The sequence below is a fragment of the Triticum aestivum genome, chromosome 7D (genome assembly GCF_018294505.1).
Source record: "Triticum aestivum cultivar Chinese Spring chromosome 7D, IWGSC CS RefSeq v2.1, whole genome shotgun sequence".
In the NCBI taxonomy this organism is placed as follows: Eukaryota; Viridiplantae; Streptophyta; class Magnoliopsida; order Poales; family Poaceae; genus Triticum; species Triticum aestivum.
The window spans coordinates 327978501-327991374 of NC_057814.1; positions in this window are offsets into that span (position 1 = coordinate 327978501).

The window sequence follows — 12874 nt, forward strand, 5'->3', positions numbered from 1 at the left end:
TGTAATGCCCACGATGCGGCTATATCTCCCACGTGTCAAGGCACGACTTGGAGGCATAACCGCATGGTGGTTTTGTCGCAAGAAGGGTCATCTTCACACAATCCCATGTAATGAACAAGAATGGGATAAAGAGTTGGCTTACAATCGCCACTTCACACAATACATAAATTAAACATACATCATTCAGAGTACACACAAGGTCCGATTACGGAACCAAAATAAAAGAAGACAACCCCAAATGCTAGATGCCCGATCGTCCCAACTGGGCTCCACTATTGATCATCAGGAAACGAAACATAGTAACGACCAAGTTCCTCGCCGAACTCCCACTTGAGCTCGGTTGCGTCACCTGCACTGGTACCTGCAACTTTTTTGGTAGAATCTATGAGTCACGAGGACTCAGCAATCTCACACCCGAAGCTAGAAGACTATTTAAGCTTATAGGAAGGATGGGGTAATGAGGTGGAGCTGTAGCAAGCACTAAGCAAATATGGTGGCTAACATACACAAATAAGAGCGACAAGAGGAGCAACGCAACGGTCCCGAAGCTAGAAGTGATCAAGAAGTGATCCTGAAACTGCTTACGTTCATACATAACCCAAACCGTGTTCACTTCCAGGACCCCGCCGAAGAGAGACCATCACGGCTACACACGCGGTTGATTTATTTTAATTAAGTCAAGTGTCCAGTTCTCTACAACCGGATATTAACAAATTCCCATCTGCCACATAACCGCGGGCACGGCTTTCGAAAGATAATACCCTGTAGGGGTGTCCCAACTTAGCCCATCACAAGCCCTCACGGTCAACGAAGGATATTCCTTCTCCCGAGAAGACCCGATCAGACTCGGAATCCCGGTTACAAGACATTTCGATAATGGTAAAACAAGACCAGCAAGACCGCCCGAATGTGCCGACAAATCCCGATAGGAGCTGCACATATCTCGTTCTCAGGGCACACCGGATGGGCAAGACGCCGGGTTGGCATAGACCCTGGTTACCCAGGGGGCGCCGGACATCACCCAGGTTTGGACCATTACTCGAAGGAGCACTGGCCCGGGGGTTAAAATAAAGATGACCCTCGGGCTCGCGAAAACCCAAGGGAAAAAGGCTTAGGTAGGCAAATGTAAAACCAAGGTTGGGCCTTGCTGGAGGAGTTTTATTCAAGGCGAACTGTCAGGGGGGTCCCATAAATCACCCAACCGCGTAAGGAACGCAAAATCAAGGAACATAACACCAGTATGACGGAAACTAGGGCGGTAAGAGTGGAACAAAACACCAGGCATAAGGCCGAGCCTTCCACCCTTTACCAAGTATATAGATGCATTAATTAAATAAGAGATATTGTGATATCCCAACATATCCATGTTCCAACATGGAACAAACTTCAGCTTCACCTGCAACTAGCAACGCTATAAGAAGGGCTGAGCAAAAGCGGTAACTTAGCCAAACAACGGTTTGCTAGGAAGGGATGGTTAGAGGCTTGACATGGCAATATGGGAGGCATGATATAGCAAGTGGTAGGTAGCGCGGCATAGCAATAGAGCGAACAACTAGCAAGCAAAGATAGAAGTGATTTCGAGGGTATGGTCATCTTGCCTGAAATCCCGCAAGGATGAAGAACGAGTCCATAAAGAAGACAAAGAGATGTAGTCGAACGAATCCTCACAACTCCGGAATGAAATCGAAGCTAACGAGAGAAGCAACCCGGAAAGAAGCAAACAACATAGTAAACAATCATCACATAACCATGGCATGATGCACAATCCAATATGATGCATGTCCGATTTAATGAGCATGGCATGGCAAAGTGCAACAAACAACACTACAAATTAAGTGGAGCTCAATATGCAACAAGTTGCATATTGACGAAACACCACATGACTTATTTAGTTCTCTCTCGGTTATGTACCCAACAATATTAAATGTTATTAAACATGGCAAGGGGTGAAGCATATGAAAACTACATATCTAGGCAAGTTTAAATGAGGCCGGAACAACAAACAACAATTCCGGAAAACCCTCATATGCATATTTCGAATTTGCTACTGTTCTGCCCTAAACACAATTTTAATGTTGTTAAACAGCAAAATAAAGTACACCATGTTAAACTAGGCATTTTTCTACCCCATTTACATATAAAGTTTATTAAATTTGGAGCTACGGTTAATTAGTTATGAAATAAATCATTTTAACATACCATCTAGCAAATTTAATCAAACAACATTTTAAACAAATTTAACATGGGTGAAAGTGGCATATAATGAAACTAGACAGAAATCTAAGCATTTTGCATATATAAATTATTTACATAAGATGCATGATTAATTGGTTATTAGATGCATGGACACTAGGGGTTTTTCTGTAAAACTGCACTCTCTGGATAAATAGCTAAAACGTCCAGAACAAAAAAAACGATGCGGGCCGAAACTGGAGCACTGCTGGGCTGAACAGAGAGGAGGGCTGTGGGGAGCTCACCCATGGGCTGAGGCCCAGTCGGTGAAGGCAGCAGGCTGAGGGGCGGCGCGAGCGAGCTGGGCCTTGGCTGGATCGAACGAGGAGGTGGAGGGGGCGCGGTCAACGCTCAAGGACGAGCGTTCGCTCGATGCAGGATGCGGCTCGAAGCAGAGGAGGATGCAGGCGGGCGACGAAGCAGAGGGACTTGGCGGGGCTGCGGAGGAGGCGCAGGGGCTTGATGCAGGACGGTGACTACGCGGGGAACGCAAGGAGGCGGCGGAGCCGAGTGGATCCAGGTGCGTGACGGCATTCTCCGGCGAGGTGGCACGCGGGCAAAGCTGAAGGAGGCGGCGCATGTTCTCTGTTCAAACGTAGAGAAAGTTTCAGAGAAAGACAGAAATCGGAGAAGAAACAAGGAGGCCGCGAGGGGGCTTTCTGACCGACGAAGGAATGGCCAGGATCTGGCGGATCTGAGGAACGGCGAGGGGGAACCGTGGCGGTGCAGCGGATCCAGGCGGAAGGCGAGGATCTCCGGCGAGGCAGGGACTCGGCCAGTCTTGGTGGTGTACGGTGCGACGACGAGGACAACAACGGCCACGTCGAACTCCTGCTACAGCAAGTACAGGAACAGAGAGAGATATGAGAAAGAGCAACAGGGAAGGGAAGATTCACGGGAGGAAGGAGAGGGACGGCCTGGGTGCTGGTCTTGGCAGGTTCGGGCGGCGGATGGAGCAGCTCCGCGGTGCTGCGGCTTGCCGCGCGCGAAGGACGGGCGAGGACGGAGGGAAACGAGGCAGGAGCTCGCTCGAGGAGATCGAGCGCTGGAGCGTGGGGCTCTCTGTTGTTGCGGTAGGTGGGAGGATGAACTAGGAGGCTACGGGCTGTTCGAACTGGATCTGACGGTCCAGACGGACGGTGGGATGGATGGATTTGGTTGGGTGGATCTGGAAAACGAGGTAGGAAGGCTGGTTGGTTCGGTGTTGGATCCGAGGAGGGTGGCGGCGTAGGAGTGGCTAGGGGCTATGCTAGGGTTTGGTTTAGATAGATTTGGTTAGGGGGTGGTCTATATATATGGAAAGGATGGAAGTTTGGATCTTCCGATCGAAATCCAAGGGACAAGAATAAATATGCTAGGGAGTTCAATAAATAAAATGATCATATTTTGGGGATGTTTGGGGATGATCCGGACCCAACGGTGACGACTGCCCGGGTCGGGTTCGGGGAAGTTCGGACGCGCACGAGAGGGGGGCCTGAGAGAGGTCGACAAAGACGAGGAAGAAGTGGCAACTGCGAACGACTACGGGTTTTATGAAAACAATGGCAGCGGACTACCGATGCAATGCAAATGATGACATGATGAAATGCAACAAGCAAATAAAACGCACGACGAAACTCGAAATACATGGAAGGCATCTGAAGCGTCGGTCTTGGGGCGTTACACCTGGGTCCCAGGAGGGCCTATCCCCGACGATTTCTGGGTCATGTGGGAATGACCCCCCTATCGCCCACACTCACTTGGCGACGGTTCCAAATGCCATCGCGGAAAGGGGTTAAAAACCGTTTGTTTAGGACCGACGTGCACCAGATGGTGCACTAGGGGAGACGTGCTCATCATCAACACAGCTACATTGAGTGTCTATGCATGTGTTGTCTTACAAATCTTCTTTTTGGGGGGGGGGGGGGGGGGTGGCGGAGTAGAATCTGTAGAGGCCCTCCGTTTGGAAGGAGCACCTTTATCCACTGCCTTGCTAATTTCCTTCCGCTTTATTGATTTTGAATTGTCAAGTAAAACTGATAAGAAAAAACAATAAAATTCACTCTTCAAAACTCATTCGTGCATGATACTGACAATCACTACTTTGATGTAAGGCAAACACATGATACCAGGATGGAATATGTACGAAAAATAGGACGACATGGCATATCCACAAATGTTTGTGTAAACTAAGCAGAAGCCATTTGAACAAATAAGAAGCAATGCAAGCTAGACACCACATGAAAGGTGCAACCAATATGGGCCTGCCAAGTTAAAAGCATCCCATCATAAATGGCGTTTCAACAAATTAGAAGTAGCGCATGCTATAAATCATATGAAAGATGCAACTAATATCACACTACATATACTAAAGGTGTCTCGTCATATTGATTGATGCGGGATACAAAAAAACAATAGTTTTATGTAAGGACATGCTTAATAGATAGATGTACTATGTACTAAAAATAGGAAGGCATGTCACATTAATAGGTATAATGTATAAACTAAGCAAAATAGCACAAGCAATTTAATAAGATTGGAAGAATTACAATCTAGACACCATATGCAACATGCAACCACATATCACGCTACCAAGTTAGAGCAAGCACCTGCGATGCTAGTGTAGGGGAAATGCGGTCATCAACTACAGAGCTACGTTCACTATCTTCATCTACCCTTGCCGTTTCTTGAGAATCATGTGGGGAGGCTGATACTGCATTCTTTAAAAGAGAGCACTTTCTCACAGTAACCCCCTGGCATGACTGTCTCATCATAAGTGCTTGATGAGGGATACACAAGAACATTAGTTTAATGTAAGAACATGGTTAATAGACAGATGTACTAGTATGTACCAAAAACAGGAAGGCATGTCATATTCAAAGGTATAATTGTCGGCGTCCTAGGAACGGGGGTACCCAGACTTGCCTGCCTGCGGCCCAGGGCGTGGCTCAGTCAGCGGCCTGGTTCGGCCCATCTTCATCAACAACCACTCAAGACCCTCGTGAGGGGCCAAGCCTCGTGAGGCGGACGACGCCAAGACCTCCTCAGGGGCAGCCTCACTAGGCTGGCTCCCGAGGAGCGGATATATCTATGCAGGGGCACCTTGCGTGGTTCGCGTGACGTGAGCCATGACGAACGAAGCTAGGCGGGCGCCAGCGGACGCAGAGTACCAGTTGCCTCTTTGGTGCTAAAGGGGCAGGCGCAGGCGAGGAGTCCCGAGACATCAGGCAAAGGTTTCCATATCGGTGCAACAAGACCAAGACCAGCAGAATGGCAGGACATAGGTCACCGCAGAGCCCATGACGGCGTCACCACCAGAGCCTTTGGTAGACGAAAAAGTCATGGCGAACTGGTTTCCCATGGCCCTCAAAGATGGTGCACGCTCGTGGCTCCTAAACTTGCCCGCGGGATCGATCTCCTCCTGGGGCGAGATGCGCGAGCGCTTTCCACCAACTTCTAGGGCACTCGCGACCGCCCGCCACCCGCGGGCGACCTACAGCGCATCAAGCAGCAGCCAGGAGAAACTCTGCAGAAGTACATCCAGCGGTTCAACAGCGTTCGCCTCAAGATCCCCAAGGTGACGGATGAGGCCATCATCTCCGCGTTCTCTGATGGCGTCCGCGATGTCAAGATGAAGGAGGAGTTCGCCATCCACGAGGAGCTATGAATGGCCCTGGAGATGTTCAACATGGCAACCAAGTGTGCAAGAGCTGAGGAAGGACGCCTTTCCCTCCTCGAGCTCCCAGCTACTGACCAGGAAGATAAGAAGGCCAAGGCCAAGGACGTGAAGCGCAAGGGGGCTGCCGTGCTCACGGCGGAACCAGAGACGAAGCGCGGCCGCGACCACCCCGAGTCATCCAAGGCCAGCCGCCCGTTCTGCGCCTTTCACAACGTACACAGCCACAACACCAGCAACTGTCAGGAGCTCGGGGCCATCCGTGATGGGCGCTTCGGTCGACGCCCCGAGCACAACGACCGAGGCTACGGCCGAGGAGAAGGACGAAGTGGGGGACGCTGGGACGACCGCGGCCCTCGCTAGGAGTGGCGCGACCGGCCTCGTGAGGACCGCTAGCAGGACGCCTCGTGAGGGCGCCTGGAGGGAGCAGCCTCGTGAGAACCGCCCTCAGGGCAACGCCGGCCTCCCTCCGCTGCCGCCGCCACTAAGGAGGAACAATGACCATCATCCGGACGAGGGGGCTGGGGGCTTCCAGGAGCCTCATGCCATCGCCTGTATCTTGGGTGGAGCTCAAGCCCCAGCCTCTCAGCGTATCTTCAAGCAGTTTGCTCGTGAGGTGAACGTGTCCGTTCCTAGGCTCGAAGCCATGCGCCCGCTCAGGTTGTCCAAGTGCGCCATCACCTTTAGCTCGTCAGACCAGCTCAAGTGCACGGCAACTGCTGGCGCCCTCCCGATGCTCTACTCACCCATCATCAGGAACATTCAAGTCACCAAGACCCTCATCCACGGCGGCGCATGGCTCAACGTCTTGTCTGTCGAGACGTTCGACAGCCTCCAAGTGCCATACGATCAGCTACAGCCTACCAAGCCTTTCTCAGGAGTGACTAACGGCTCCACCACCCCGATAGGGCAGATCCGCCTCCCTGTCACCTTCGGCCAGCGTAACAACTACCGCACCAAGCTCATTGACTTTGACGTCGCCCACATCCGCCTGCCGTACAACGCCATCCTTGGGTATCCAGCCTTGGCCAAGTTTATGGCAGTGACCCACCACGGCTACAACGTCCTCAAGATGCCAGGGAGTGGCGGCATCATCACGGTCCCCTGTGAAGAAAAAGATGTGGTGTGCTCCCTCGAGCGCTTACCAAGCTGCAGCGGCCGAAGACCCCAACAACGAAGGCACCCCGTACCCTCCTGAGGCCATCCCCAAGAAGAAGAAACAGCTACTCCACCCAGGGCCTCAGGAGAGCGGCGTTTCCAGCGGCACCACCTCAGGATCTGTGCCCGAAGCCGGAGCGCCTCCCTCCCTTGCATAGGAAGGCGCGCCCTCCTCAGGCTGGGCTCTGGGGCTCTCTTCTGGAGGGCCTCAGACCTAGCCAACGTCACGAGGGAGGCGCTCGGGCACCATGTGGAGGCGTGCTTCGCTGCATGTTTCCCTCAAGAGGGCACAAGGTGTGGAGCGCCTAGTGCTCAGGAGTTCATCACCAAGGCATCCAGGAGCTTCAGGAGGCAAGGACCATACGCGGCGACCGCCGCCCACCACCCGGCGCAGCTCCCTATCCTAGCGAGGACGGCGGGCTGCGCATCTGTGTCGACATTCCAGGGCTCAATAGGGCCGCATCTCAGGGACGTTTCTGGCCTTCGTGCGTTGGACGGTGTGAGGGTCCACCTCACAACTATGTTCGCATGCCATTTGGCCTGTCGAACGCGGCTGTCACCTTCCAGCGCCGTTTGCGGAGCATTCTGGTGGCTCAGGAGGCCAGGCATCACGCTGTCCTGGCGGAGACCGCAACAGTTCTTCAGGAGCCACCTGGGCCTACGGAGCCTCCTGAGGCTCAGGACCCCGGCGGCTTGTGAGGAGCAACTTCTTCGGCATGCATCTCCGGCTACTCCAACACCACTCCAGCTACGGTATCAAGTGATTCTTTCCAATTAATTCAGTTGCGGGCGCCCTTCGGGCAGCATTATCCCTAAGTCACATGGGCTTGTCCCTGCGACGTGTATCCTTTTGCATCTTTTAGCTTACTCTGTTGGGAGCGCCCCTCGGGCTTCATCATCCCTAGGCCGCTCGGGTCCGTCCCAGTGGCATGTATCGTTCTTGCATCTATCTGAGCTAACTTGCCTCATTGCTTGAGTCCTTTCACGATTATCACCTGCCTGTTCGGTGCTTCGATACCACGAGCGAGTGCAAGCCCACCCACAACCACCCTCACCACCGCGGAAGCCGCGCGCCGGTTGTATTTCTTTAGGATTCTTTTCATGAGGAAGCTAGGCACGGCGTCTGTGCTCCGGTCCGTCCCTGCAGCATCGATAAACCCAACGACTGAGCTCTATCTGGCGGGCCGGCCCCATTCACATCACCTCCTGGAGTTGTTGGTGTTTGGCCTCCTCATGTAATAGCCTCAGGAGATTCATCCGGTGCAGGTTGCCTAACCATCTCGCAGGACCACACCAGCTATCAAGAATCAAGACCAGGCGCAACCCGCCTTGAGGTAGGGCCTCGTGAGTCCCGCGCTGGCTCATGAGTGCCAAGACACACCTCGTTTAGCCCTGTCGTGCAAGCCACGTGTCAGGGCGGGGCTATACACGCCCCGGGGGCTCCACTCAGAGGGAGCCCTCGCCCACGCACCAGTGGAACCACCATGCTCCGCGCTGGCAGTTGACACGGTTGAGGAGTAGCTATGCCCGTGCAAGTGCGGAAGCGCTATGCTCTGTGCTGGTGATAAACAACTGAGGGCGCCTCACGGCCGCATCAACCTCAGGGAGCCACCCGGCTCAGTGTCCAGCCTCACCGCAGCGCTTTCCCCTCGGGAGAGTCGCGCGAGGGGGTTGGGCACGGGGGTTACGCTCAGGTCACACCTAGCGTACGCCGCACTGCCAGGTCCCTCGGACCTGGTCATCGCGCGCCTCTCCCAAGCGGAACCTCGGCGAGGACAGGTATGAAGGTCTGTTTGCGCGTCAAGGGGGACTCCTGAGCATCGCGATTCAGGAGCCTAACTGGCCACGTAGCCCCTCACCCCTTGGTTCCGTCCTCGCGATCCGAACTGTCCAACGGCGGCTGAGGTATGCACGAGCTCGGGCCTCGCCGACGTAGAACACTAAGGCCTACCTTTGCGTCTCCTTCCCGCGGGCTGTTTGCGCGTCAAGGGGGACTCCTGAGCATCGCGACTCAGGAGCATAACTGGCCATGTAGCCCCTCACCCCTTGGTCCCGTCCTGGTGATCCGGACGGCCCAACGGCGGCTGAGGTATGCGCGGGGTCGGGCCCTGCCGACGTAGAGCATCAAGCAAACGGGAAGGAAGTCACGAAACCTCAATAAAACATTACAAAACATACTGGTCCTTGAGCACCCACAAGAAGTTTTAACGCCTCCATGAGGCACGCCGCATGTTTTAGGAAAGTTCGCAGGAAAGTAAAACAGGAAGGAGCACCATCGTTCACCAGCAAGCTTCTTCTTCAGCCTTGGGCGCTGTCATCAGGGAGCGCCTTCCCCTCGGCAGCATCGCCGTCAGACGTGTCGCTGGCCTTGGTCGCGGGGTCGGTGGCACCGACAGCCGGGGGCGTAGGTTCGATGGCGAGGAACTTCTTCAACAGGGCCTCCACCTGGCCCTTCACGGCTTCGGCAGCGGCTGCGCAGCACCCTTCTTCCATGGGCTCGAGCAGCTCGCCAAGGTCAACATCAGTGTTATGAAGATGGAGGTGGCTGAAGACGCGCGTCAGGGCAGATGAGGAGAGCGCACGGGCTTCCCCCTCCACCATGGGGTCGATCCCGTCGATGACATCCTCGAGTGCCGCGACGAGATGAGGGAGCAGCTGGGCGGGGCCTTCGTCATCGGTCGCCAGCGGCTTCTCCAAGCCCTTCTCGTAGAGCCCCCGCAGTGCTACACGGGACCTCTCCTCAAGAGACTTGAAGGCCGCGCGATCCTCATCAAGTACCCTCGCCTTGGCTTCCAGCTGGGCCCTCTCCGCCTCCACCTTCTTCTCCAGCTTCTCCAGGTGGATGCGTTCTGCGGCCTGCGCCCTCGCCGACTGCTTCGGCTCGGCGTCACGACCATTGACTGCGTCTTCCCGGGCCTTCATCTTCTCCTCCTCCGCTTTGCGGTCGCGAGCCTCGGCCGCGCGCTCATTGCACATGGTCTCCAGCTCGGCCTCCATCCACCGGCAGTGCTCCTTGGCGGCATCGGCATCCTTCAGCGCCACCTCGCGGGCGGCCGCGGCTTGGTCGGCGGCCCGCTTGTCCTCCTCGGTAGTTACCATGGCCTGGCCCAACGCCGCCCTGATAGACGCATCGGAGTGTAGCCAACCCGAGATCAGCTCCAGGCGCCCCGCCACCAAGCGACGGTCAGCGCCTTGAAGATCATCCCGTAGCCGGGTCAGCATAGAAAGAGCCTTCTCCAGAGCATCGGGCGAAGTACAAGGGTCACGAGCTGGCGGTGTGACGAAGGAAGGAGGTAGCATCATCGCCAACACCCGCGAGTCGATGGCGGCAGAAGAAGAAGCCGAAAGGTCCGGAGCTTGAGGGGCCTCGGCCGGCGAGCTGAGAGCGGGCGCCTCCGGAGTCGGCGTGGCTATGGAGGTCGCCCCCTCCTGAGGACGCTCCTCCAGGCCCCGTGAGGATGACCGGGCCCGAGAGGCGCGAGGGCTGTTGCCGCTCTTCTGCGCCAGAGGAGGTGCGGCCATGCCAGGCTGCTGGGTTCCTGAGGGCGCGACTGCCCCCTCCCTCTTCTTCTTCGCCGACAGCGTCGGCCTGACGATACAAGAGGAGAACATCAGGAAGCAGCGGCAGAAGCAAGAACAAAGTCAGGGCAAGGTGCTTACTGGTCGACGGCAGCATAGTCCCACGGCCTCTTTCAGAAGTGCGGAGCCCGGGGGCCTCGCAGCCTGGGGTGCCGGCGCGCGGGCTCCAGGAGCAGATGAGTCCGCGGTAGCCGGCCCGACGGCAACACTAGGCAGCGTCGGAGCAGGGGCATCGCTACAGGAGATTAGCGTCGATCTGCTCCTCGTCGGGACCCCAGCCGGCGGCTTCTTCGAAGGGGTGACCCTGGACCTCGTGGAGACCCCAGCAGAGGACAGGACCTCCCTCACCGGGTGGTCTCCAGCATCGTCGTCGTCGTCAGGCAAGGCGTGGAGGAGATCGGCCTTGCGCGCGGGGGGGGGGGGGGGGAGTCTCCCTAGCCCCCTCCCGGGTCGCCTCGGAGTCCAGCCCCTCCTCCTCGTCGGAGTCATCATAGGACAGCATCATCGGAATCATCACCACCAGGGCCTCGGAGGGCGCTGGCGGCACGAGCCTGCGCCCGTCGAAGGTGGGCATGGAGGCGGCTACCTTCGCCCCATCCGGGCCGCGGTACAGGGGAACATGGGTGTCCGGCGGATACCCCTGGTCATCCCCGACCAAGAGGCGGAGAGCTGTGCCCAGCTCCTCGTCCGACAAGGCACCTGGGCGCAGGCGGAGGTCGTCCTCCTCGTACAAGGGGTGCGAGCGCGCCTGAAGTGGAGCTACGCGCTGCGCCAGGAACTCCTTGACGATCATGGACCCCATCAGCTTCACCGTCTTTGGGTCGCCAGGCTTCAGGTCGGCAGTCACCTTCTCCAGCACCTGCTCCGCCCTGGGGTCGGTGAGCTTCACACTGAGCCACCCGTCGTGAGGCGCGGGCATCTCAGTCGGCAGCACCAATCGGTAGTGATAGCACTTGGCATCCATGAGGACCCACTTGCTCCTGAAGTTCTCTGCCTTCTTCCCGGCCTTCGAGATCGCGTTGGTCCCGTTGGCCGCGACGAAGTTGGCACACCCCGAGCAATGGCCCCCCTTGTTCCGGAGGAATAAGAAGTGGTGAAGTAGTGCCACGGACGGCATCACCCCCTATAATGCCTCACAATAGAAGGTGAAGATCGACAGGAGGAGGACGGAGTTGGGATGGAGATGAAGGGCATGCAGCTTATAGTGGCTAAAGACGGCGTAGAAGAAACCAGAGAAGGGGGGAACCAGCCCTGCGACAACGCTACTCATAAAGAAGGGATAGAAGGTGCTCCCTGAGGCCTCCGGCTCGGCGGGGGCAGCCCGGAGCGCGGTCTTTCCCTTCTCGTTGCTGCACTCCGCCGTCATGAGGATCGTGGCGGCGAAGTTCTTCTCTGAAACGTTGGGAGTGCTCAGAGCTGGCTCGTACCAGGCGGGCGGAAGAGCAGCCTTTGCCTTGCTAGACGCCATCGATTGCAGGCTCGAAGGGGAGTTGGCATGGATCTGGAGTCTTTGGGAGCAAGGAACAAGAAAGAGGATCTAGAGCAAGATGAAGGGAGGCAGTGAAGGCACCGCGGCACGCGCCAGCCTTTTGTCAGTCAGGGGGAGTTGCCAAGGCGGCGCGGGGAAGAGGAGACACCCATGTCCCGTCAATCGCCATGCGTTAGTCAAGGCCGCATGCTATTGGGGCCTGCGGCACTCCGTACTTGCCCCTTGGCTTCGCCTCAAAGCCAACTGCGAGCGCGCCTTGGGCCCGGGGGCTACTGTCGGCGTCCTGGGAACGGGGGTACCTAGACTTGCCTGCCTGCGGCCCAGGGCGTGGCTCAGTCAGCGGCCTGGTTCGGCCCATCTTCATCAACAACCATTCAAGACCCTCGCGAGGGGCCAAGCCTCGCGAGGCGTACGACGCCAAGACCTCCTCAAGGGCAGCCTCACTAGGCTGGCTCCTGAGGAGCGGAGATATCTATGCAAGGGGCACCTCGCGAGGTTCGCGTGACGTGAGCCATGACGATCGAAGCCAGGCGGGCGCCAGCGGGCGCAGAGTACCAGTTGCCTCTTTGGTGCTAAAGGGGCAGGCGCAGGCGAGGAGTCCCGAGACATCATGCAATGGTTTCCATATCGGTGCAACAAGACCAAGACCAGCAGGACGGCAGGACGGAGGTCACCACGGAGCCCACGACAGCATCACCACCAAAGCCTTTGGCACGCGAAGACCACCTTTTGTCAGGATAACTTGTACTAGTTGTCTCCCT